The sequence below is a fragment of the Anomaloglossus baeobatrachus genome, chromosome 4 (assembly GCF_048569485.1).
Source record: "Anomaloglossus baeobatrachus isolate aAnoBae1 chromosome 4, aAnoBae1.hap1, whole genome shotgun sequence".
NCBI lineage: Eukaryota > Metazoa > Chordata > Amphibia > Anura > Aromobatidae > Anomaloglossus > Anomaloglossus baeobatrachus.
Window position 1 is genome coordinate 560,516,199 of NC_134356.1, and position 26,537 is coordinate 560,542,735.

The window sequence follows — 26,537 nt, forward strand, 5'->3', positions numbered from 1 at the left end:
AGGTTATAAGTCCATATCCAGAGATCTTGATGTTCCTTTATTCATGGTGCATAACACAATCAAGACGTTTACAACTCATGTAGTGTAGCTAATCTCCCTGGATGTGGATGGCAAAGAAACATTGATGAAATGTTGCAATGCAGGATAGTTCGGGTAGAGCTTAAGCAGACTTAATCAAGCTCCAACAAAATTCAAGCTGTCCTACAGGCTCAGGGTGCATTAGTGTCAGCACAAACTATCCATTGAATGAAATTAAAATCTATGACAGAAACCCAAGAGGACCCACTGCTGACACAAAACCTTAATAAGCTAGACTGCAGTTTGCCAAAATATACGTGAGTAAGCCAAAATCTTTTTGGGAAAGTGGACAGATGAGACTAAGGACATATTCAACCAAGATAGAGCTTTTTGGTAAAGCACATCATTCTACTGTTTACTGAAAACGGAGTAACTCCTACAAAGAAAAGAACACAGTACCTACAGTCATATATGATGGAGGCTTGAAGATGTTTTGGGGTTCTTTTGCTGCCTCTGGCACTAGTTGTCTTGAGGCATCATGAAATTGGACAGGATTTTGGGTTGCAATGTAGTGCCGTGTCAGAAAGCTGGGTCCAAACATACTTCAAGAAGCTTCCATTAATGGGTGGAAAAAAGAGCTGGAGAGTTCTGAAGTGGTAGCAATCAATCCGAATCTAAATCACATTGAATACTTGTGGTCAGATCTTAAAATTGCTGTTTGAGAAGGCTCTTCAAATATGAGAGACCTGGATCAGTTTGCAAAAGAAGAGTGGTCCAAAATTCCAGTGTAGAGGAGTAAGAAGCTTGTTGATGGTATAGGAAGCAATTGATTGCAGTTATTTATTCCAAAAGATGGGCAACCAAATATTAAGTTGAGGGTGTCAACAATTTTGTTTGGCCATTTTTGGAGTTTTGGGTAACATTAAGGGTGGAAACACATCTATGCGAGTAAAATCGGTCCGACTGGGCTGAAAAAAACTCGGCTGATTTTAGTTCACGTTAGGTGCGAGTGCAACGCAAGTGCGATGCTATTTCTGAGATTTTACTAGCGTGTGTAATGCGTGTGTAATGCGTGTGTAATGCGTATTTTTTACTATGTCATCTGCCATTCAGCGCTGCTACATGGCCGCTGACAGCAGACACAGACAGCCATGTAGCAGAGCTGAATGGCAGATGACAGCAGACACAGACAGAGCCGCACTGTCAGAATGAACTCGGGTGAACTTCACCCGACTTCATTGTCATGCTGCGGCTCTGTCTGTGTTGTGTCCTGATTAGCGGTCACCAGTGAAGGGCTCACCGGTGACCACTAATCCCCCGAGTGACTGAAGTTAGCAGCCCTCTCTCATACTCACCGATCCCCGGCGCCGCGCTGCACGGCTTTCTCACTGCTCCGGCGGCTTTTACTATTTTGAAAAAGCCGGCCGCTCATTAAACAATCTCGTATTCCCTGCTTTCCCCGCCCACAGGCGCCTATGATTGGTTGCAGTGAGACACGCCCCCACGCTGAGTGACAGGTGTCTCACTGCACCCAATCACAGCAGCCGGTGGGCGGGTCTATACTGTGCAGTGAAATAAATAAATAAATAATTTAAAAAAATGGCGTGCGGTCCCCCCCAATTTTAATACCAGCCAGATAAAGCCATACGGCTGAAGGCTGGTATTCTCAGGATGGGGAGCTCCACGTTATGGGGAGCCCCCCAGCCTAACAATATCAGTCAACAGCCGCCCAGAATTGCCGCATACATTATATGCGACAGTTCTGGGACTGTACCCGGCTCTTTCCGATTTACCCTGGTGCTTTGGCAAATCGGGGTAATAAGGAGTTATTGGCAGCCCATAGCTGCCAATAAGTCCTAGATTAATCATGTCAGGCGTCTATGAGACACCCTCCATGATTAATCTGTAAGTTACAGTAAATAAACACACACACATGAAAAAATCCTTTATTGGAAATAAAAAACACAAACACATTCCCTCATTACCAATTTATTAACCCCGACAAACCCTCCATGTCCGGCGTTATCCACGGACTCCAGCGTCGCTTCCAGCATGAAGGTGACAGGAGCTGCAGAAGACACCGCCGCTCCGGTCACCTCCAAGCAGCAACTGAGGTGAGTAGCGCGATCAGCTGAGGTGTCACTGAGGTTACCCGCTGTCACCGCTGGATCCAGCGGTGACAGCGGGTAACCTCAGTGACACCTCAGCTGATCGCGCTACTCACCTCAGTTGCTGCTTGGAGGTGACCGGAGCGGCGGTGTCTTCTGCAGCTCCTGTCACCTTCATGCTGGAAGCGACGCTGGAGGTCCGTGGATGACGCCGGACATGGAGGGCTTTTTGGGGCTTATTAAATTGGTAATGAGGGAATGTGTTTGTGTTTTTTATTTCTAATAAAGGATTTTTTCATGTGTGTGTGTTTATTTACTGTAACTTACAGATTAATCATGGAGGGTGTCTCATAGACGCCTGACATGATTAATCTAGGACTTATTGGCAGCTATGGGCTGCCAATAACTCCTTATTACCCCGATTTGCCAAAGCACCAGGCCAAATCGGGAAGAGCCGGGTACAGTCCCAGAACTGTCGCATATAATGTATGCGGCAATTCTGGGCGGCTGTTGACTGATATTGTTAGGCTGGGGGGCTCCCCATAACGTGGAGCTCCCCATCCTGAGAATACCAGCCTTCAGCCGTATGGCTTTATCTGGCTGGTATTAAAATTGGGGGGGACCGCACGCCATTTTTTTTAATTATTTATTTATTTATTTCACTGCACAGTATAGACCCGCCCACCGGCTGCTGTGATTGGGTGCAGTGAGACACCTGTCACTCAGCGTGGGGGCGTGTCTCACTGCAACCAATCATAGGCGCCTGTGGGCGGGGAAAGCAGGGAATACGAGATTGTTTAATGAGCAGCCGGCTTTTTCAAAATAGTAAAAGCCGCCGGAGCAGTGAGAAAGCCGTGCAGCGCCGCGCCGGGGGATCGGGGAACGGTGAGTATGAGAGAGGAGGGGAAACTGACCGACAGACTGTGAGAGAGGGACAGAGATAGTGACGGACCGACAGAGAGAGAATAGAGACCGAGAGGGAGAGACCGACTGACAGGGAATAGTGATTGACAGACATTGGGAGACATCGCTCGTTTCCAGTGTTTTAGGAAACATGCGAGAAATGTATTTAGAAAATCGGATGTCACTAAGATGGTGTGAATGCAGTCCCGTGACATCCGATTTTTTACACGCTCCCATAGACTTGCATTGGAGAAACTCGCAGTAGAAACTCGCAAAAAAGCAGCATGCTGCGATTTTTTTCTCGGTCCGATTTGGACTGAGAAAAAAATCGCAGATGAGAGCTGAATCATTCACTAACATGTGTCCGATTCCAATGCGAGTTTTTCTCGCATTGCTCTACTGCGAGAAACTCGCAAGTGAGAAGCAGCCCTAAGTCCAATTTTTTTCTGTTTTTTTTTTTCCTTCTAATAGACACAAAGGAAATAAAGATGTGTATAACAAAATGTGTAATTGCAATAATTTTCTAGGAGAAATACTTTTTTTTGTCATTTTCTGGAACAATTTCAAGGGTGCCAACACTTTTGATCATGACTGGAGGATAATAATTGCGAATCCAAAAGAGATATACTCTAGGCAGGACTACCAGGTATATAATAGGGAACACTAACTACCAAAACCCCTAGAACAAAGGAGGAGGATACAGGGAAAATCCATGTCAGCCTTTGGGGTGTCAAATAACATCTCATGGGACATTTATAACCAGATTCCACCAAATCTGTTTTAATAAAAAGTTGAGCTGTATCCTGTCAATGAATAACGTAAGATTCCCCAAGATTCTCCCCCTAGAGGAGCATCTAGAACAATTTATTTAAAGGAGAAATTATTTATCCTGAATGGATACATTTCCAGATCCTTCAGGGTTATTAAGACATATACAGTATTCTCAGAATTGGCTTTAGCATTTAGATCTTCAAACGTTTGTTTGACTGAGACCCAAAAATGACAGATGCATTGAATATTAAAATATTCAGAGTTGGCATACCATAAATAGAGGGGACAAAGTCCTAGGATTTTTTACCCAACCAAAATCGACAAAATCCGCAACCAAAATCGACAAAATCCGCAATAATTTTCTGAGATAAATCCACAACAGGCCCTTATTCGTCCACCACAGGAAGTCCCCTGCCTCCTGATGAGGAAGAAACTCTGGAGGAACCAGAGGAGTTTAGAAAGAGCAAAGGTGATATCTTTTAGGTAGGCAAACCCGTAGTGCTAAGAAGTGGGATAACTGGGGGTATAATATTGCACATAAGAAGGGCTAGGTCACGAAAGCATTTTGAAACTTAAATCGGGGACACCTTTACACTACATTGAAAACTAACATAACAAGGAGTGCATAGCACAAACTGAATTTGGTTGGGCCAACTAAGCTGCGTGTTGAACCTTATTATTATTTAAAGTGACACGTCAGCGTTTTTTGGGGTGGAGTTTTCACCACTGGTGTGTTGCTTTAAATCTGTCCCCTACTCCTACTCTTATATTCACCTTCCAGCGTCTTCATCTGTTTTCAGTGGCGCTTTGGTTGGTCTTCTCCAGTTTGTGACCTGTCGGCTGCCCCAGTGCCTCAATGAGCGAACCGGAGGTCACAACTCAATACAAGTCTATGAGAGCCTCATTCTGGTTCTCATAGACCTGCATTGAGAGCTTCTGGTTATTCAGTAGTTGCGGTCACAAGATGGTGATATAGAACTGGAGCAGAACCAAAAAAAGGTAAAAGATGGGTGGGTATAAGACCAGGGGCAGGGGGCCATATACAAATGATTGAGAATTCCGACCATCTCTTCACTGACAGTAGCACGCATCAGCACCCCATTCAGATGAAGATCCTACAAATAGCACAGTGTCCCTTTTATTTGGAGGACTGGTGGAGGAACCGGTAGTTGGATTGTCACCGTTTCGTAAATTATGGAATTTCCTAGCATTATACCATCACTTCCTATGGTGTGAAACGTTTAGGTTATAGCTGAAATACTTGATGTGTTATGCTCTGCATTATGCAGCATGTTATGCTGCCAAATATCCTTTGGCTGCCCTGCTATACCCATGTTATTATTTTCATTTTCTTTATAATGCAGGGTATTCATTGGCTGCTTTAAAACCAAAATGTCTGGCATTGAAACAAACAAGGTCACAAATGAAAAGATGGCCTCGTGATTTATGGCTCAGTGGTCTATAAACCGTTCCAGCTGCCAGCTGTCAGAATAACATTAAAAAATGGAGAAACTAAGAAATATCAATGTTTTAAATGTGGATTTTATGTATATCGCTAAGAAGCAGAGGAGGTAATGAGGTAACAGCGTGGCACTCAGGGACTGAGGTGGTCTCCCCTTAATACTAATTTAATAAAGAAGCTGGGCAAGAGAGAAGAGCCGAGCAGAATACGAGGGAAGGTGACACCATGTCTCCATAATACTGTAAGTACACAAAGGAGAACTGGGTAATGGAGGTTAAATGTTACTGTAATCAAGGTGTATAGAGAGGGGCCTCACAGGGATTCATGTCATTGACTAGTCAAAAACAGCTTAACTGCAACTATTAACCCATTTCCCTCAGAGACCAACACTCATCCAGTCTACTGTGACGGTATAAGGGGATGCATTATAAATCTGATCACCTTTTACAGTCACCTCCAGGAAATTACAGGTTAAAACAATGGCAGCAGGGGAGTAATATCTGGAATTAGGCACACCAGTATCGGCCCAGTTACTGTGGTTTTACAGCAAACGAGGTCAATACTCCGACCCAAATCAAGTCAGAAACATCTCAGCGAGTTGACGTAGTTCCTAATGTCTCCCATATGTTACTATATTAACCGGTCTCACAGGGTGATTTACCCTTATGCATGCCAGATGTTACGTCAGTGACTAGATTTTCCAGTGTGAGGTACTAAAAATATAAGGAAGACTACCAAGCACTTTAGCTATATAGAAAAGAAGTACCGGTAATCCCTATACATTTTAATATAAGTATGAAAATGAAGAATACAATGCTTTCAGAGATATTCTCAAGTTTGAAAGTAATCTTCTAATCAGATGATAGGGGATAACTTCCTGATCGCTGGGGGTCGTCCGAGTGATGGGGACCACACTGATCTGAAAAACATGGACTCTGAAGAGGCAAGTTTGAATGCAGCATTGGTCGCTCATGCTCATCTCCACTCCATTTATTCTTATAAGAATTTTGAAGATCAAATGAGTGCAGCGCTTTATTTTTTTCTGGCAATCCCATCAAGAATGAAAGAAAAGTCAGTGTGCATTATCAACCAACACTCCAGTGACTCGGAAGTTAACCCCTATCCTGTAGATAGGGGATAACTTGCAAACTCCAGACGAGGCTGTAGGTGAAACATGTGTCGGGGTGCGGGGCAGTGAGGTCTGGTATTTTCCTATGGCTAATGCTAGTGGGTATTATGCCATGATTTATTGTGGCACAGTATAGGGTTTAATGGAAGGTTTCCTTGTGTCATTACTGCTACCCTATTTTCTGCACTTGCACTTTAAGTAGAAGTATACACTCATGAATTTATTTGTCCCTTCAATAGTACCTATTGTTGTGAAGAGAATATTTGAGTATGGATTGTCAGCGTGTGCCTTCCAGCTTTAGGCATTATTTAGGTTGTGCTATGAAATAGAACACCGCGCATCCACTGAATCATATGTGATAGTGCTAGACCAGGAAATACTAAGTGGAGGGTGTTCAAATAGTGTTTATAACACTGCTTAATTAACCCCTGGAACGTAACTGCACAAATGCTGACAGGGCTACACAGTATGAGTATTACTCACTCAGAATGCACAGAATTCAAGGTTGCAGATGAATCCACGCAGGAAGGTGTGCAGGGCGGGTGGCAAAAAGAACGCGATACACGCCGGAGCACCCCGGCTGAAGGTGTCCCGGCTGTAACCTTCCTGCGGTTATAGTTAACCCTTTAGCTCAGCCGCTCCAGGGAACTTTCAGGATCACCGTGAGCCATGCGGACCTCCTGCTGGATTCATTAGCAGCCTTGAATTCTGTGCATTCTGAGTAATACTCATACTGTGTGGCCCTGTCAGCATTTGTACAGTTACATTCCAGAGGGTTAATTAAGCAGTGTTATTAACACTATTTGAACACCCTTCACTTAGTATTTCCTGGTGTAGCACTATCACATATGATTCAGTGGATGCCTGGTGTTCTATTTCTTATCACATTTTAATCCTTTTATCTAGGTGGTCCCCACACAGAACCACTTGATCATCAGCAGCTCCATTGTTTTTGTAGTGTCGGTGTTTATCTGGTAATTTCCATTATTTAGGTAAAGGCCCAGTCACACACAACGACTTACCAGCGATCCCGAAAACGATGCGACCTGATAGGGATCGCTGGTAAGTCGCTGGGAGGTCGCAGGTGAGATGTCACACAGTCAGACCTTACCAGCGATGCAGGAACGATACAGGTGGCAGTAGCGTCCTGTATAACGATCTCAGCAGTCACTGTGACCCTGTCACACAGTGTCAAACACAGCGATGTGTCCTGCCCAGCAGGACATCGCCTTTGAAGAAAATGACCTGGACCATTCTGCAATGACTAGAGATCTCACAGCAGGGGCCTGATCACTGGTAAGTGTCACACATAACGAGATCGCTACTGCGTCACCAAAACGGTGACTCAGCTGCGATCTCGCTAGCGATCTCGTTATGTGTGACAGTACCTTTATTCAATGTATAGCTATATGTGATAATATACTATCCTGACTATGCTACCCTGCGAACTTTGTACTTTTTATCTAGTTTTTAAATACGTAAATAGCCTTTGTATTGTTATGTGTTCATGTTTTGGTCAAAAAAAAGGGTTTTTTTTATAATTTTTCAACATTTTTGTACACTAGTGTGCAATTATATATTACCATGGATCGTATATAGCTTCTATGTTTAACTTGGGACTTTTTTGGTATTATACCTCATGTTTTCATTAATTATGGACCATTGTTTTCAATTTTTGTTAATATAAACTTAATAAACTTAAAAACTTAGAATAACCCTGTAATACCATCTAAAGAATAGGCATTGACATTTTTGTCTCCCCTTCCCCCCACGCCCAGACATCCAGATTTTCACGGATTTCCTAGGCATTCTCTGACACCAACTATATTTTCTATCTTGTGCACATTTTATGTTATCTGTCTTTTCTATACACAAAAATCTGTGATAAAGTCTCAGCCAGGCTCAACAATTTCTTACAGGCTCAATCTAGCATTTTGGTGGCTTTTAAAGGAAATATGTAAACAGGTTTTTGCCACCTAGTCTGATATCAGCATGATGTATGGGCAGAGACCCTGATTCCAACAACATATCACTTAAGGAGCTGCTTGTAGATTAGATAAGATCACTGTTTTATCAGCAGATCACTAGATGGCTAGCAAACCTGCTGCCATGTGGTCCCCCACATTCATGAGATTTGTAAAAATCCGCCTCAAGCACTGACTGGTAACTTTCTGCCTATGCACAGTGTACACATAAAGCTACCAATCAGTGCTGTGAGTGGGGTTATTCAGTGCTTAGCATTCAGGGAACTGGTAGATCTGTGGTATATAAAATAGAATTTATCAAAACTATAGCAAGCAGCGCATAGAGTGACATCTCTGGAATCAAGGTTTCTGCTCCTACATTATGCTGTTCTCAGATGGGGAAGCAAAAACCTGGTGACAGACTCACTGTGAGGTTATATAAAAATGTTGTGGTCGTTTTGAACCCACAAGTGCTTCTCAAAATTTTTCACAACAGGTAAAAGGAAATAAATGCAACCCAGTTTGCTAAAGAATTTCTAAATAACAGGACATCTATCTTTTGTTGTACACTATAGGGCACACAGCAGATCTTTCGAAGGGAAGACGTGCCATTTAATTTTTGGAAAACAGATTTTACTGGAAAATGCCCAGGTGTTGAGCTGCCACAAGAAACCCCCCACATGTGACCCCTTTTGTAAACTACAGCCATTAAGGAATTCATCTGAGAGTGCATTGAGCATTTTGACAACACAGGCATCTCTCAGAATTTTATAACAATGGGCTTTTAAAAGAAAATTTAAATTTCCACAAACATTATAGTAAGAGGTAACATGAAATAACTGCCCCAAACTTTTGCACTCAAATTCTGCTGAATGCGACAATAACCTACAAGTGGTCATACACCACTGTTTGGGCACAGTGGGGCAAGAAACAATGAAGCGCTATTTGACTTTCGGAGTGCAGATTTTCCTGGAGTCATTTGCTGGCATCATTTGAAAAACTAAAGTGCCAGAACAAAAGACCCCCCCCCCCCAACTAAAAAGTGAACCAATGTTGGAAACTATACACTTCAGGGAATTCATTTATTAGTGTACTAACTATTTGACACCACAAGAGTTATCCAGAAATTAGTCAGCATTGGATTTTGCAAACTGAAAATTGAAAAAGTGACAATTTAGTTCCCAATCCATTGGGCCCCGGTTGTGCTCTCTGAGACATGATCCCTGTAAATGGCTAAGCTGCATCTCTCCACTACAGTAATTCCATACATACGGACATGTTGTGGAAACCCCTTTCCTGGGAGAGCTAATTTAAGGTAAGATACAAAGGGATCTCCAGATCTACAATGTTGGTCCAATTGCAAATCAAAAAAGGTCCGTGGAGCCTCTGTTAGGAGTCTCGACATAGAAGATAGCCAGATATCCCTCCGGGAAGGACCTAGCCAAGGAGTGGCTCTGTTTAGGAGACCACCATAACCACCATATTAAGTGGCCCTTTTAGTCACTATCCAGCTCTTGAGGAGTTTAAAGATATGACAAGGGAAATATCAAGGCCAGGTATCCATCCACACACAGCTGTTTCGGGGTATTGCCCCTCATCAGTGTGGAGTAGGATTCTGGCTAGGTGGGAGAAATGCCTAATAGACCAGCAAGAGAAAACAATCACTGATCTCGGGGAGACCAGCCAGAGAAAAACACTGCCAGCAGCCAGCGAAAGCACTCAACACAGTGAAATCCTAGGTGCATTGGCCCCTGGGAAGTATGCAAATCAAAAAAGGTCCGTGGAGCCTCTGTTAGGAGTCTCGACACGGAAAATATTATTATTATTATTATTATTATTTATTTATAGAGCACCATTAATTCCATGGTGCTGTACATGAGAAGGGGGTTACATACAAAATACGTATACAAGTTACAGTAGACAGACTAGTACAGAGGGAAGAGGGCCCTACCCTTGCGGGCTTACATTCTATAGGATTATGGGGAGGAGACAATAGGTGGGGTGTAGGTCAGGCGGCAGCTCCGCACGGTGGTCGGGCGGCAGCTCCGCACGGTGGTCGGGCGGCAGCTCCGCACGGTGGTCGGGCGGCAGCTCCGCACGGTGGTCGGGCGGCAGCTCCGCACGGTGGTCGGGCGGCAGCTCCGCACGGTGGTGGGGCGGCAGCTCCGCACGGTGGTCGGGCGGCAGCGAGTTCATTGTAGATTGTAGGCATTTCGGAACAGGTGCGTTTTCAGGTTCCGTTTGAAGTTTGCAAGGGTAGGGGATAGTCTGACGTGTTGAGGCAGCGAGTTCCAGGAGACTGGGGATGCTCGGGAGAAGTCTTGGAGTCGGTTGTGTGAGGAGCGAATGAGAGAGGAGGAGAGGAGGAGATCTTGGGAGGACCGGAGGTGACGTGTTGGAGTGTAGTGGGAGAGTAGTTCGGAGATGTACGGAGGGGAAAGATTATGCACAGCTTTGTAGGTCAGTGTTAGAAGTTTGAATTGGATACGGTGGAAGATTGGAAGCCAGTGGAGGGACATGCAGAGAGGAGAAGCGGGGTGGTATTGAGGAGAGAGGTGGATAAGTCGGGCAGCAGAGTTAAGGATGGACTGGAGAGGGGCAAGCGTGTTGGCAGGGAGGCCACAGAGGAGGATGTTACAGTAGTCGAGGCGGGAGATTATGAGGGCATGCACTAGCATTTTAGTTGATTGCAAATTGAGGAAAGGGCGGATTCTGGAAATATTTTTGAGTTGAAGACGGCAGGAGGTGGTGAGGGATTGGATGTGTGGTATGAAGGATAAGGCAGAGTCAAAGGTCACTCCGAGGCAGCGAACTTTGGGTACTGGCGAGAGCGTGGTGTTATTTATTGTAATAGATAGATTAGGTGGAGAGTGTAGGTGAGACGGAGGAAAGATGATTAGTTCAGTTTTGGCCACATTGAGCTTTAGGAAGCGAGAGGAGAAGAAGGAGGATATAGCAGATAGACATTTCGGGATTTTGGACAGCAGAGATGTGGCATCTGGGCCAGAGAGGTAGATCTGGGTGTCGTCGGCATATAGGTGGTATTGGAAGCCATGGGACTTTATGAGTTGTCCCAGGCCAAATGTGTAGATAGAGAAAAGTAGGGGTCCTAGGACAGAGCCTTGAGGGACGCCAACAGAGAGATGGTGGGATGAAGAGGTTGTGTGGGAGTGGGAGACACTAAAAGTGCGATTTGAGAGGTATGAAGAGATCCAAGAGAGGGCAAGATCTCTGACACCAAGGGAAGAGAGGGTCTGTAATAGGAGGGAGTGGTCAACGGTATCGAAGGCTGAGGACAGGTCTAGGAGTAGGAAAATAGCCAGATATCCCTCCGGGAAGGACCTAGCCAAGGAGTGTTGGTCCAATTAATAGTGATGCATCGGAGACAATATCCATGTACCAGGCTGTTAGAAAATCTGTTAACCATTCAGGTACTACAAAGGAATTATAAAAAAAAATATATATTTTTTCAACTAATATATTAGTTTAGCTGAAAGTTTTTCCCTTTTACAAGTTGTAATGACAAAAAAATGGACCCTAAAATGGATTACGCAATTTCTCCCAATTGTTGCAGTATCCTATATGTGGTAAAAACTGCTGTTTGGGCACACAGCAAAGCACGAAAGGGAAGGAGCATAAGCAGCACGAAGGCTCAGTGGTTAGCACTGTTGATTTGCAGCTCTGGCGTCCTGGGTTCAAATCCAACCAAGGACAACATAGATTGCAGATACCATGTCGCATTTGCAAAGCCCCCATGGTGCCAAAACAGCAGAAACCCCACAAGTGGCCCCATATTTGAAACTAAATCCCTTGATGAATTAATCTATGGATGTGTTATGCATTTTAAACCCACATGTGCTTCACAGTACTTTAAAATTATGGTTTGTTCTCAGTAACATGGTACTTTAGCCTCAAGTCTGTTATTTTCCAAAGATATGGTATATGTCTGGCTCACTGGATATAAAATATAGTTGCTCGGAAGAAAAAAAAAAAAACAAATATAATAAAGTTAAACTCCGGAACACATTAGGGGGAAAAAAAGAAAAAAATAGAGTAATAGTCTTTTCGTAATGCTTTTTATTTGCTTGAAGAAAAAAATTAATGAACGGACATGCGTGTTCCAACGTATCGGCTGATGCAACAGCCTTTTTCAGGGAAAATGTCTACACATAATGGAAAAATAACAGAAAATACATACTGTTTTAGTATATAAATGTTGCTGTATTGATATACAATATTCACAGTAATATGCATGATTCAATCAATCATGTAAGGACACGGAAGTGTATATAGGAATTAACAATGTACATGCATGGCGCTATATATACGGTAGTTATTGTATGACAACTCATGAACAGTCTAAATATACACAGAAGGGAATACGTTGAAAATGTGATACTATATCAAGAACAGGAATCATCAGCAATCATAAACGTACCAAATGACGTATCAATTGGTACGTTTATGATTGCTGATGACTACTGTTCTTGAGTTGTCATACAATAACTATATATAGCGCAGTGCATGTACATTGTTAATCCCTATATACACTTCCATGTATATCAATCAAGCAAATAAAAAGCATTACGAAAAGACTAGGCTATGTGCCCACGGGAGCTTGCTTCTGCGGATTTTGCCGTGGAAAACCTGCGGATTTATCTGGATTTTCCAGATAAATCCGCAGGTTTCAGCAAGTACAGACACTCCCCATGTTACCCTATGGGACATGGGGAGTGTCTGTGTCTACGCTGCGGAATGTGTTTCAGATGTCCCGCAGCCGCACATAACTGCATGTCAATTATTCCTGCGGATTTACCTGCGGAAATCTGCCGTCCCATACTTACCTGCCTTGATAGCAGACACCCGTCACTTTCTTACGGTGCACAGGAGCGCGGGGGAGCCAAGAGCAGGAAGGAGGAGGTGGGCGGGGCCTGCACGAGCTCCGGTCATGTGACAGCCGGAGCTAGTTCAGGCCCGCCCAACTTCTCCTGCATAGTGCAGATGCTGACAGACACCGCTGCCGGAGAGTGTAGTGCTGCATGATGGAGGTAAGTATGAACTCCCCGATCACTCAGCACTTGTTCTGCATTGAGGATGCAGTGCCGAAGCCATGATACTGTATTCTCAATGCAGAACGCCCGCAGCATATCCACAGGACTTTCCAGTATAAAACCGCAGCATGGAAACAGACAAAGTTGTGCTGCGGTTTTCTGGGAGCTCCTGCGGAATGTCCTGCGGATGTAACCGCAGGACACTTTCCCTGTGGGCACATGGCCTTACTCTATTTTTTCCCCCTAATGTGTGCTGGAGTTTAACTTTATTATGTTATTTTCCAAAGGCGTAAAAGAAGAATATGGTTTCAAAATTTGTTACACAATTTCTCTTGAATATGGCAGCATGGAATATGAAGTAAAAAATTGATGTTTGGGCTTATGGAACGGAAAGAGCACTATTTAAGAGCACCATTAGTATGTGGTACCATTGGCCTTAAACTGTATGACTTGGGTCAAATGTTTTGGATATCCTGCCACAAGCTTCTCACAATAGTTTGAAGGAATTTCGGCCCCTTCCTCCTGACAGATTTGGTGTAACTGAGCCATGTTTGTAGGTAACCTTGCTTGCACCTGCCTTTTCAGCATTGCCCCTAAATTTCCAATAGGATTGAGATCAGGGTTTGTGATGGCCACTCCAAAACATTGATTTTGTTATCCTTAAGCCACTTTGTAACCAGTTTGGCAGTATGCTTCAGGTCATTGTAAGATGCAAGGGGGAGGAGGGAAAAGCTCACAGATTACTCTACAGACCCACAGATGCAGAGAAGGCTGGCAATCACAATACTGACAAATCTAAGGAAAATCCAGGTGCTGGACTTTCCTTTGAACTAAGCAAGATGACTTTGTATGAGAAAACTAGCTTCAGATGTAATTTTGGGCCTTTCTTTCACACAACAACTCTTCAAATGACGAAGGTCCTGTGGGCTCCTGCTACGAACTTCGAGCTTTAGTTCCTTCTATAAATTTTCCATTGGATTTAGATCAGGTCAGGTGATTGGCTGGGCTATTCTAGCAGCTTTATTTTCTTTCTCTGAAACCAAATAGGAGTTTCATTGGTTGTGTGTTTGGGATCATTATCTTGCTGAAATGTCCACCCTGGTTTCCTTTTCATCATCCTGGTAGATGGCAGCCGATTTTTATCAAGAAAGTTTCTGTATATTGGTCTCTTCAGCTTTCTTTCAATTATATAACGTTTGCCATTGTGCTGAAAAACAACACCACACCATGATGTTCCCACCTCCAAACTTCACTATCAATATGGTGTTTTTAGGGTGATATGAAGTGCCTTTTGGCCTTCAAACATGGTATGTAATAGGAAACTCAAAGAGTTTAATTTTGGTCTCATCTGACCAGAATATATTCTCCCAGTATTTCCCAGGCTTGTCTAAATGTTGTTGAGCAAACTTTAACCCTTTAGTGACGGAGCTAATTTTCACCTTAATGACCAGACCAAATTTTGCAATTCTGACCAGTGTCACTTCATGAGGTTATAACTCTGGAACGCTTCAACGGATCCCGGTGATTCTGAGATTGTTTTTTCGTCACATATTGGACTTCATGTTAGTACCAAATTTAGGACAATATTTTTTGTGTTTATTTATGAAAAAAATTGAATATTGGCAAAAATTTTGAAAATTTAGCAATTTTCAACTTTTGAATTTTTATACCGTTAAACCAGAGATTTCTGTGACACAAAATAGTTAATAAATAACATTTCCCACTTATCTACTTTACATCAGCACAATTTTGGAAACAACATTTTTTTTTGTTAGGAAGTTAGAGGGGTTCAAAGTTTATCAGCAATTTCTCATTTTTACATCAAAATTTACAAAACCAGTTTTTTAGGGACCACATCACATTTGAAGTGACTTCAATAGGCCTAGATGACAGAAAATACCCAAAAGTGACACCATTCTAAAAACTGCACCCCCCAAAGTACTCAAAACCACATTCAAGAAGTTTATTAACCCTTTAGGTGCTTCACATGAACAAAAGCAATGTGGAATGAAAAAAAGCAAAAATTAAATTTTACCTAAAAATGTTGCTCTAACCCAAATTTATTCACTTTTAGAAGAAATAACACAACAAAATGGACCTCAAAACTTGTTCCCCACTTTCTTATGAGCGCGCCGATACCCCACATGTGGTCAGAAACCTCTGTTTGGACAAATGGGAGGGCTCGGAACAGAAGGAGCAATATTTGAATTTTGGAAAGCAAATTTGGCTGAAATAGATTGCGGGCACCATGTTGCATTTACAGGTCCGCTAAGGTACCTAAACAGAAGAAATCCCTCACAAGTGACACCATTTTGGAAACTAGACCCCTCAAGGCTTCTATCTAGGGGTATAGTGAGCATTTTAGATCCACAGGTACTTCACAGATTTTGTTAACGTTACGTTGTCATATTGAAAATTTTAATAATTTTCTCAAAAATGTTGCTTTAGCATCAATTTTCTCACTTTTTCAAGAGGTAATTCCAAAAATTTGACCTCAAGGTTTGTTAACCACCTTTTTATGAGCGCGGTGATACCTCACATGTGGTCTGAAACCTTTGTTTGGACAAATGGGAGGGCTTGGAACGAAAGGAGCAATATTTGAATTTTAGAAAGGAAATTTGGCTGAAAAAGATTGCGGGCACCATGTCGCATTTGGAGGTCCCCTAAGGTACCTAAACAGCAGAAACCCCGCACAAGTGGCCCCATTTTGGAAACTAGGCCCCTCAAGGAATTTATCTAGATGTTTGGTGAGTACCCTGAACCCTCAGGTGCTTCACAGAATTTTATAACGTTGAGCCATGAAAAAAAAAAAATAAAATTTTACCACAAAATTGTTATTTCAACCAGGTAGCTTTTTTTTTTTACAAGAGTAAAAGGAAAAAATTCAGCATAACATTTATTGTGCAATTTCTCCTGAGTTTGGCGATACCTTATATGTGGTGGAAATCAACTGTTTGGGCGCATGGCAGGGCTCGGAAGGGAAGGAGTGCCATTTGACTGCAAAATTGGCTGGAATCAATAGCGGACGCCAGGTTGCATTTGGAGAGCCCCTGAGGTGCCTAAACAGTGGCGGTCCCCCACAAGTGACTTCATTCTGGAAACAAGACACCTCAAGGCTTTTATCTAGGTGTATAGTGAGCAGTTTGAATCCACGAGTACTTCACAGAATTTGATAAGCTTAGGTTGCCATATTGAAAATTTTCATTTTTTTCACAAAACTGTTGCTTTAGCATCAAATTTCTCACTTTTTCAAGAGACAACAACAAACCGTAGACCCCACAGGTTGTTATCCAATGTCTTATGAGCACAGGGATACCCCACATGTGGCCAAAAACCTCTGTTTGGATAAATGGGAGGGCTTGGAATGGAGGGAGCACCATTTGAATTCTGGAAAAGTTGAAATAAATTGCGCGCACCATGTCACATTAGCAGGGCCCCTTGGGTACCTATACAGCAGAAACCCCCCACAAGTGACTCCATTTTGGAAACTGGATTTTATTCAGGAGTATAGTAAGCATTTTGAATCCACAGGTACTTCACAAAAATGTTGCTGTAGCAACAAATGTCTCACTGTTAGGCTATGTGGCCATGATCCAGCGACACGGCATCTAGTACACAGTGTCAGCCTCCTGCAGAGATGTGAGTGTTGTCCACGGGAGAACGCAGCTGCCCATGCCCACGATTTCGGTTCAGGCCGCTGTGGAGCTCTATGCTACCTGCAGAGAACACTCATCTCCGCAGCATAAATTGACATGCTGAGGCTCGGGAAGCTGCGCCACAGGTCGGTTTATGCTGCGGAGAAAAGAAGCACATTGGGCATGGGATTTCTAAAAATCCTTCCACTGTGCTTCTACTGCACAACGCAGCGTTATGGACGCAGGGAAAACACTCTGCGCCCAAAACGCTGCAAACCCTGATTGTGGGCACACAGCGTAAAATGCTACAATGGATGAATGGATACATGTCAAACAAATATAACGTCCCATTCCCCTGCATATTCTAAGCTGGCGCCCTTTAGTGCCTTTCATGTGGCACTAAAGTGTGCCTAGCCTTGTATTTAGCCCCCCAAAAAATTAATAATTAAAATAAACGACGTGGGGTCCCCCCTATTTTTGATAGCCAGCTAGGGTAAAGCAGACAGCTGTAGCCTGCAAACCACAGCTGACAGCTTCACCTTGGCTGGTGATCAATTTGGAGGGCTCCCCAGGCGTTTTTTAAAAAAAAAAAAAAACATGGGGTCCCCCCCAAATTAGATCACCAGCCAAGGTGAAGCGGACAGCTGGGGTCTGGTATTCTCAGGGTGGGAAGAGCCATGGTTATTGGACTCTTCCCAGCCTAAAAATAGCAGGCCGCAGCCGCCCCAGAAGTGGCGCATCCATTAGATGCGCCAATCCTGGCGCTTCGCCCCAGCTCATCCCGCGCCCTGGTGCGGTGGCAGACGGGGTAATATATGGGGTTGATACCAGCTGTAATGTCACCTGGCATCAAGCCCTGGGGTTAGTGATGTCACGGCATCTGAACAGATACCCGACATCACTAACCCAGTCAGTAATAGAAAAAAAAAAGACAAAAAAAAAATTTATTTGAAAAAACACTCCCCGAAACATTCCTCTTTTACCAATTTATTGAAAATAAAGAAATTCCGGTCGCTGTAATCCATTTTGGAGGTCCCACGCCGACTCTGGATCTTCTAGAATATGGGGGGCACGTTCAGGGAACGTATCCCCCATTTTCTGGAAGAGCAAACTCTCCATGAGCAGTGTGGGTGCAGTAATCTGAGGATACTGCACTCACACTGCCCCGGTCCAACCTAGGGCAGAGTGACCTGCAGTAACCTCATTCCAGAATATGAGGGGCACGCTCACAGAACGTACCCCCCATTTTCTGGAACAGCAGCCTCTCCATGTGAGGAGTGTGGCTGCAGATCACTGCACTCACCCTCCCCCGGTCCACAGTGGAGCCTGTGCATCAGCGACGTCAGCAGGATCCCTGCTTGCAGGGATCCAGCTGACAGCCGCTGTCTGCGCATGCGCCGCCAGCATTGAAGAAGGAGGCGGCGATCGCGGGCCCGGAGCGGCAGACAGGTAACGTATAACCGGGGGCTTGGGGGGGGGGGGGTGACGGGGGGTGACCTAGTGGGACCTGGGGACACCTTTCTGCCGCATGTGACGTGTCACATGCGGCAGAAAGAGCAGAATGAAGGCGGCCGCGCGCTGTGCGCCGCCATCTTCCACGCTCCGGAGGGGGGTGGTGGCTCTGGAGAACCGGAGGGGGCTCCGGTGACCAGAGGGCTCCGGTGGACTGGAGGAGGGGTCAGGGGGAGGACATTTCCCTCCGATCTGAAATGTTTGATCATTTCAGATCGGAGGGAAATGACTGCAGAGCCGGCGCCGGCGGCAGTTTTCTGTGCGCTTCGGCGCCATTTTGGATGTCCGGTGGGGGTAGGGGTGGGGGTGGGGGGACTCTCCGGTACCGGGGGCTTTGGGGGCACTAGGGGGTTAGATTTCTTTCTCATCTGACATGTTTGATCATGTCAGATGAAAAAGAAATCAGTTTTACCGGCCATTTCTTTTTTTTTCATGTGTTCGTCGGTATACAGTGTATACCGCCGATCACATGATCGGGGTCCAAAAAAAACACCCCGATTCATAATCTGGGGGGTCTCAGCTACCCCCGGTAGCTGAAACCCCCGAGATTTTCGGTCGCTGGGGGGCGCTACAGGGTCTTTTCGGGGCCGCCGCTTTAAAGCGGCGGAACAGAATAAGTACCCTGTTTTGCCGCCGCTTTAAGTCGTACGGCCGTCGTTATGAGGTTAAACAAGCTTGAACATGCTTTTTGTTTAGCAATGGAGTCTTGCCTAGTGATCTTGCATACAAGCAATGGAGGTTGAGTGCATGCTTATTGTTTTCTTTGAAACAATTGTACCTGCTGATTCCAAGTCTTTCTGTAGCTCTCCGCAGGTGGTTCTTGGCTCTTGGACAACTCTTCTGATAATTATTTTCACTCCTCTGTCTGAAATTTTGTGGGAAGCACCTAGTCATTGTCAGTTTATGGTGAAACAATGTTCTTTTCACTTCTATTCGAGCAGGCAAAGAACTTTATTACCAAAAGATATCTACAAATATAGAACATGAACATCTGAATGGCAAGACCAGGAAGGCATATCAAAAGATCAAAGCGATGCGACGAAAGGTCCAACCAAGAGAAGGTAGGTTGAAAAACATCAACTGGAACAAACTCAGAACAGATCACGAAAAAAAAATGAAAAGAATACATGGAACATCTTTACAAGAATGATAATGGAAGAAGCAGACTGGAAATTATAGCGAACCGAATATCTTGACAGATGAAGTCATTGCTGCAATAAAGGTTCTGTCAAAAATCAAAGCACCTGGATGTGACAGTATTTTAATAGAACTAATAAAGTCTTCTGAAGCAGAAGTTGATGTCATCACACGCCTGTGTCAACAGATATGGACAATTGGTAAATGGCCCAAGGCCTGGACAAAATAAGTGTTTGTTCCTTTTCGGAAAAAGGAAGATGCTACCAACTGTGGAATTTATCGGAATAAAGGCCGCTTTACACGCTACGACATCGCTAATGCGATGTCGTTGGGGTCATGGAATTTGTGACGCACATCCGGCCGCATTAGCGATGTCGCTGCGTGTGACACCTATGAGCGATTTTGAATCGTCGCAAAAACGTTCAAAATCGCTCATCGGTGACATGGGGGTCCCTTCGCAAATATTGCTGCTGCAGCGTGTACGATTTAGTTTGTCGTTCCTGCGGCAGCACACATCGCTTCGTGTGAAGCCGCAGGAACGAGGAACCTCACCTTACCTGCCGCCGCCCGCAATGTGGAAGGAAGGAGGTGGGCGGGATGTTACGTCCCGCTCATCTCCGCCCCTCCGCTTTGATTGTGTGGCCGCTTAGTGACTTTGCTGTGACGCCGCACGGACCGCTCCCTTAGAAAAGAGGCGGTTCGCCGGTCACAGAGACGTCGCAGAGCAGGTAAGTAGTGTGACGGGTCCGGGCGATGTTGTGCGCCACGGGCAGCGATTTGCCCGTGTCGCACAACCGATGGGGGCGGGTACCCACGCTAGCGATATCGGTACCGATATCGCAGCGTGTAAAGTGGCCTTTATACTAATAATTATAGGTGCTAATACCTATTACAAGCAAAATACTACTGAAGATCCCACTAAGACATCTACAACCTTATTTTGAGAAAGAGTTGCCAGAGCAACAAACAGGATTCAGAAAAACCAGAGGAAGAAGAGATGCAATTGGTAATATTAGATGGATAAAGGAAAAGTCCAAAGAATATAATCAGGAGCTCTATTTTGCTTCTTTGATTACAGCAAAACCTTTGACTGTGTTGATCACCAGAAACTTTGGAATACCATGAAGGATCAGGTGTGCCAAATCAACAGATCAGCCTCATCAGAAAGCTTTACATCCACCAAAAAGCAACAGTTTTAATGGAACATGGTGACACTGCATGATTCAAAGTAGACAAGACTGCTTACTGTCACCATTTTTCTTAAATTTATATGTAGAAGCTAATTTCAGGAAGGCTGGACTTGCCAGAAAAAAAGGAATCAAAATGGGGACAGTAAAGCAGTGTGGAATTAATGGTGCTATATAAGTGTATAAAATAAACAAAAAATGTCTGTTTAGGTAGAAATACATCAAATGAAATATGCTACAATCTAAGGAGTTTCAACTTTATCCTGGGTTGGTGTTTACCTGCAAAGTTGGTAATGAGCGTTCATAGGAAAACTCGTTCCCCCAATCATTGGCCCATATAAATGTGCGCAAAGTAACATAAATCCAATGCTTGCAAACAGGTTTGCTACCAGTACCTTCAAGTTTACTATTACAAATACCCATTAAAATGCAACATACTGAATAATGGATTTCCTCCATGAATACATTTTATTAGACAATGAGAAGGTTAACAAGACCAAATTAAAAACTAAAGCATCAGCACAATCGATGATAAAAGCGTACACAATGTTATTTTCTGCCATGTTCTAGAAACTCTCTGGCCAAGCATTCACATTATTGAAAAACGAAATCCTGTGCTGTAAATGTGACTTTATCTGATGACTATATCCTTTGGTTCTTCATCCACTTCCCAAAACTTCTGATTGAGCATTTCCAACAGTTTTCTGGCATAAAAACCTCCCAGCTGTTCCGTAAAACTGTTTCCATCTCAATGTCTGATTAACACATCTTTATGAGAGCGATGCAGAATAACATGTTCTCATTAGCTCTCCTTCCATAGTAAAAGCCTAAATATGCTTATGTAGTTTTGACTTACTGCACTTTACGGATGTGCAAAGGAAAATAGGTAATGTTTTTAAAGGGGTTTTTCTCCCCCAGGCAAACTATCAGCAAGCAGTACAATTCACTGAGGAGTACTTTGCACGTTGCGACATCGCTAGCATCGGCTAGCGATGCCGTGCGCGATAGTACCCTCTACCCACCCCTGTCGCACATGTGATATCTAGTGATAGCTGCCGTAGTGAACATTATCGCTACGGCAGCTTCACACGCAATTACCTGCCCTGCGACGTCGCTCTGGCCGGCTACCCACCTCCTTCATAAGGGGGCGGGTCGTGCGGCGTCACAGCGACATCACATGGCAGGCGGCCAATAGAAGCGGAGGGGCGGAGATGAGCGGGACTTAAACATCCTGCCCACCTCCTTCCTTCCGAATAGCTGGTGGGGGCAGGTAAGGAGATGTACCTCGCTCCTGCGGCTTCACACACAGCGATGTGTGCTGCCGCAGGAAAGAGGAACAACATCGTATCTCCTATTGGTGCGACATTATGAAAATGACAAACGCTACACAGATCACCGATTTTCGCCGCTTTTGCGATAGTTTATCGGCGCATCTAGGCTTTACACGTTGCGACTTCATTACTGGCGCCGGATGGGCGTCACTTTCAATTTGACCCAGACAACATTGCAGTAGCGATGTCGCAGCGTGCAAAGTACCGCTAACAGTGTCCAATGTACAAACTGTTAGAATATGGCTCTGCTAGCCAGTTGGAGAGGTTGTCACATGACCACAAATATGCGATTTGATTAGTTGTCATCACGAGCCAAGTAGCTGTCACACAGGGACCAGGGGAGGTCCGGCGTGAGGCCAAATAACAACAAACAAGGGGTACACAAGACAAACAAGGGGTACACAGGGGAAACATTAACAATGGTGGGCCCTAGCGCTAGTGAGAGGGAAGATGGACACCTCCTCACTTACCTGCCGCTGTATCCTGCACTCCTAGACACAGGTTCCTCACCTGTCACCGAGACGGAACCTGAAGCCTTGGGATGACCCTACAATAGTCCCTGGCTACAGAGTGGGCAGGTGACTGATGCTAGCCTCACCGCTACAATGAAACAACACACCGGGAGAGGAAGACAGACAGGTGGAAAACACCTGGAAGTGGTTTTTGAAATGTTACAGGTACAGTATATATGTGTTGCTTCAATATGGTTCTGCTTTTAATGAATTTAGGACGCCGCATGGCACAATGTAAATATTAAATATAGAGTAGGACCCCCCTATCGAGATTTGCCGTGACGTGGCAGGGGTAGCTCAAAAAATTGATCAATTATTTACTAATAATCTCATTTTGCATTATAGTACAGTTGGAATAATATGTGCATTTTCACTTTTAATTGTTTCCATGGCATTCTCAAGCAGTGCTGGCTCCACCCTTTTCTGTTGTTTACTGGTCCGGTGGCTGACTCCCACCATGCCGTGCACGTCTGGTTTGGTTTGAAAATTCCTTCTGCTTCTATCAAAATTATACATTGGTGGCTGTTCACATTCAACCACCTCCCCCTTGTCCACAGGCTTTGTTAATTAAGCACCTTATACTTGGATCTGTTCCGCCTTCATTTATGGACCCTGGTCTGGCACTGTGAGGGCCAGTTCTGACATTGTCCCAGCGTGTGTGACGTTCGCTGCACATGCTGGGACCTGGAGTGCCTTCATTCGCAGTTGCCTTTCCTTGTAAACATGGAAGCGGTTTCTGAAATGTTACAGGTACATATGTTGCTTCAATATGGTTCTGCTTTTAATGAATTTAGCAGGCCGCATGGCACAGTGTAAATATTAAATATAGAGTAGGACCACTCTATCGAGATTTGCAGTGACGTGGCAGGGGCGGTTCAGAACATTGATCAATTATTTGCTAAAAATCTCATTTTGCATTATAGTACAGTTGGAATAATATGTGAATTTTCACTTTTAATTGTTTGCATGCCATGCTCAAGCAGTGCTGGCTCCCCCCTTTTCCATACAATTTCTGCCTCCAACTGTTGCTTTTTCTTAGAGCGACAAAGGGGTGCAGTGAATTATTAATTCAAAGTACAGACGTCAAGCTGAGTTTGTCGACTGATATAGTTTATTTTCTGTTTTTTCAACATTTGCAATGATTTTTATAAAGGTCAATAATATTTTTAAAAGTCTTATCAGCCAAACCATACAGTACTGTTGTGGAATTGCTGCTCCTCAGCAGTACAGTGTAGGATTCGGATTGCGGTGTTAGATAATATATACTGACTCTTGCTCATATGACATGAGACACAACTACACAGAAGTCCCGTATTATCTACATACAACAAAATTATTCCTTGATTGCCTCTTTTTGACCTGGATCAAACAAGAGTGAAGGCCTCTTTTTTTGTATTAATTTTATCCAAAAAATTAAAGTTAATATGTTGTTGGATTTTATGTATTAGGCCGTGGACACACAAACGTATGGCATCCAATGGCAGATTATTGGATGCAATATGCTAATGACCTTTGGCTCCTGCTATGTTGCGGGCGTGAGCTAAGTGTCATGATACTGTGCTGTGATCCTGCGATCAGATAACAGCAGCAGAAAAGAGGGAGGGACTAATCTCGCTATCTCCTCCATTATCAGCTGATGTTTTTTCGGTCTGATTAGGGCTGAGAAAAAAAATCACGCATGGGAACGGCCCCATAGAGTATCATGGGTCCGAATGGAATGCGATTTTTTTATTGCATTCCATTTGGCCCGTTTTAAGGTCCAGTCACACTAAGCAACTTACCAGCGATCCCAACAACGATAGGGATCGCTGGTAAGTTGCTAGGAGGTTGCTGGTGAGATGTCACACTGCGACGCTCCAGCGATCCCACCAGCAACCTGACCTGGCAGGGATCGCTGGAGCGTGGCTACACGAGTTGCTGGTGAGCTCACCAGCAACCAGTGTCCAGCCCCCAGCGCCGCGTGGAAGATGCTGCGCTTGGTAACTAAGGTAAATATCGGGTAACCAACCCGATATTTACCTTGGTTACCACCGCACGGAGCTACACGTGCAGAGAGCAGGGAGCAGCGCACACTGAGCGCTGGCTCCTTGCTCTCCTAGCTACAGCACACATCGGGTTAATTACCCGATGTATGCTGCAGCTAAATGTGCACAGAGCAGGGAGCAGCGCACAATGCTTAGCGCTGGCTCCCTGCTCTCCTAGTTACAGCACACATCGGGTTAATTACCCGATGTATGCTGCAGCTAAATGTGCACAGAGCAGGGAGCAGCGCACACTGAGCGCTGGCTCCCTGCTCTCCTACTTACAGCACACATGGGGTTAATTACCTGATGTGTGCTGCAGCTACATGTGCACAGAGCAGGGAGCAGCGCACAATGCTTAGCACTGGCTCCCTGCTCTCCTACTTACAGCACACATCAGGTTAATTAACCCGATGTGTCCTGCAGCTAGCTACATGTGCACAGAGCAGGAGCCGGCAGCACAGGCAGTGAGAGCGGGGGAGGCTGGTATCGAAGGTAAATATCGGGTAACCAAGGACAGGGCTTCTTGGTTACCCGATGTTTACATTGGTTACCAGCCTCTGCAGAAGCCGGCTCCTGCTGCCTGCACATTTAGTTGTTGCTGTCTCGCTGTCACACACAGCGATCTGTGCTTCACAGCGGGACAGCAACAACTAAAAAATGGCCCAGGACATTCAGCAACAACCAACGACCTCACAGCAGGGGCCAGGTTGTTGCTGGATGTCACACACAGCAACATCGCTAGCAACGTCACAAAAGTTGTTCGTTAGCAGCGATGTTGCTAGCGATGTTGCTTAGTGTGACGGGGCCTTTACTTGCCGTGTTTCCTAGCCCTTAGGTTGTGTGTCAGGCCGTAATATCTATTTAGGAATCCCTTTACATTTTTTCCATCTGGGTCCATTATCCACAGGATAATACAATGAATAAGAATTTTGGAAATATATTTTCTTTGTTCTTTACTTGCCTGATCCAATTGGATCATTACTTAAAAAATCCAGGAGAAAGAAAAATGATATTCTAGAATTATGGAGTGTTGGTGCCACAAAGTCTACCTGGAGGCAATGGACCCCTTGGATGAGATGGATGCAGTTTGGGCTAAACAGAGGAGTGGGAAACTTTTGGACCCCATATGAAACAAAAATAATGTGGGAAAAAGTGCCACCTCCCAGTGGAGAGTGACACCTAATGGAGTGGAGACATAGTGAGAGTCACTTAGTACTGTGATGTCTCAACACAGGATCTAGTCTCCTTTGTGTTGAGCTAAAAAAAACTGCTTTTCTAAGAGGATGTCAAAAATTGCTAAATTAAGTTCAAAAATTTTAATAGATGCACATTATTGTTTTGAAGATTGAAGTTAAAAAAAACCCCAACATTTTATTTTATGGATCATCCCTTTAATGACTAGAGATTCTTTAAAATATTAAGGAAAATTCGAAAAGCTGTTCCATGGTAAAAGGTGTAGGAATCTGATGGCCGGCTGGGGGACTGTCTGAAACCTCAGTTGACTATAGGAGACCTCAACATTTCATAGACTAATCACTAATGTAATGCCTGCAGAGTTGGATGACTGTAGAATTATTGCACAATGTTAGTTTGCTTTACTTACTTTATGCCCTCACTTGTATATTTTGGTAAAGAAAATCTAGCTGTACCCATTTAATGATTGGTGGCATTTTCTTTTTCCCTGATTAAATAAGCATGCATTAGCTTTCCCTAACCCTTTATGTTGTCTGTGATTTTAGAGAAAGCCTAAGCACCTAAGCCTCCTACTTTTTGCTTGAAAAGAATATAAACTA

General features: G+C 44.2%; 1 protein-coding gene across 1 annotated transcript in view; it reads right to left on the reverse strand.

The window, feature by feature from the left end:
• The window catches only part of ADAMTS17 (ADAM metallopeptidase with thrombospondin type 1 motif 17), a 398,711-nt gene that overhangs the window by 121,970 nt on the left and 250,204 nt on the right, over positions 1 to 26,537 (reverse strand). The window lies entirely within an intron of this gene.